The following is a 1293-nucleotide window of genomic DNA, read 5'->3' as shown; positions in this document are numbered from 1 at the left end:
TTTTATTTTAAGGAGACCTTAGCTCAGACTTTAAGGATAAGTTTAATATAAGGTGTACAGTTTGATAAATGGGAGCCACAATTTTAACTAAACTCCAAGATATTCCAGGACTTGGACCAAAATAATGATCTGATCCCCCGACTGTCCATGTTTAGAGGAGAATTTTTATAATTCCAGGATATTCCAGGAATTCCAGGACCGGTGGGAACTCTGACGAGGGGAGATGAATGTCCTTGAAGACTTCAGCTGGGACTCTGAACATCTTCTATTGAGACAGAATGAAAATGATCTCCATGTTTTTGTAACTGTGAATTGATTTGATGACATGTTGTTGTTGTTGTTGTTTTGATATGATTTGGTGAATTTAAATGATGTATTCAATATAAACAAGAACCACAGTGAAATAATCTGACTATTTTAAAACGGCAAAGAAAGTAGTCAGACTCTACGAGAGAATCAGCTCATTAAACAGCCCAGTTTGCGGCCGGCTCTTTGGAAGTGTTAGAAAACATTAACACCTCTTGCAGACATTAAGTTTTGTCTCAATAAACACCTTATTATGAATTCCATCTCAGCTCAAACACAAATGAAATGCTGCCATTTAGCATGAAGGCTAAAATGCATCATCAAAGGATCCGAACTGCTTTTTAAAACCAGTGAGACATGCTCGTAGTGTGAAACAGCTGTTTCCTGCTGTGAAACTCCTCCGTTCCCATGGCATTCCTCTCTCAACGATAAACAAACATCTATAAATCAGAGTCGCACCTCGCAGACTCGTTAGCCGTGTGATCACCGCGCTCGAAAAAACACGCGAACGCCAGACGCTTTTATTCATTTATTTTACCACAGAGGTTGATTCAGGGTGTGCTTAGCTTAGCTTAGCTTAGCATAATGCTCACTGATTTAAATGTTGCACCTCATTCATTTAAAGTGTAAATAAATGTAAATTGCTCGATTCAACCTGAACGCCACCTGCACATAATTTAAGGTGCATCTGTTTAAAGATAGAAAAAAGTGACGAGGAGACGTTCAAATTACTAAATAAAACATAAACTGATGTTATAAAATATGAACAATAGGAGAATATTAAAACCGTTTAATGCGCTTATCATCCACAGCTTTGCATTTAAAATAAAAACAGTTTTCTGGGAGCAAGAGTGGAATATTTATGGGTTTTACTATTTTAAAACTAATTAAAGGACATCCTTCATCTATAATCGAACATTCTTTTGTCCTTCAAAGCTTCTGGAGACACAAAACTTCACACGAGAGCATTTCTGGATACTTAAATAA

Source organism: Embiotoca jacksoni, unplaced genomic scaffold, assembly GCF_022577435.1.
Source record: "Embiotoca jacksoni isolate LCO1_2020_lvr unplaced genomic scaffold, fEmbJac1.0.p SCAF_58, whole genome shotgun sequence".
Taxonomy (NCBI): domain Eukaryota; kingdom Metazoa; phylum Chordata; class Actinopteri; family Embiotocidae; genus Embiotoca; species Embiotoca jacksoni.
Note: the sequence above shows the minus strand (reverse complement) of the source record.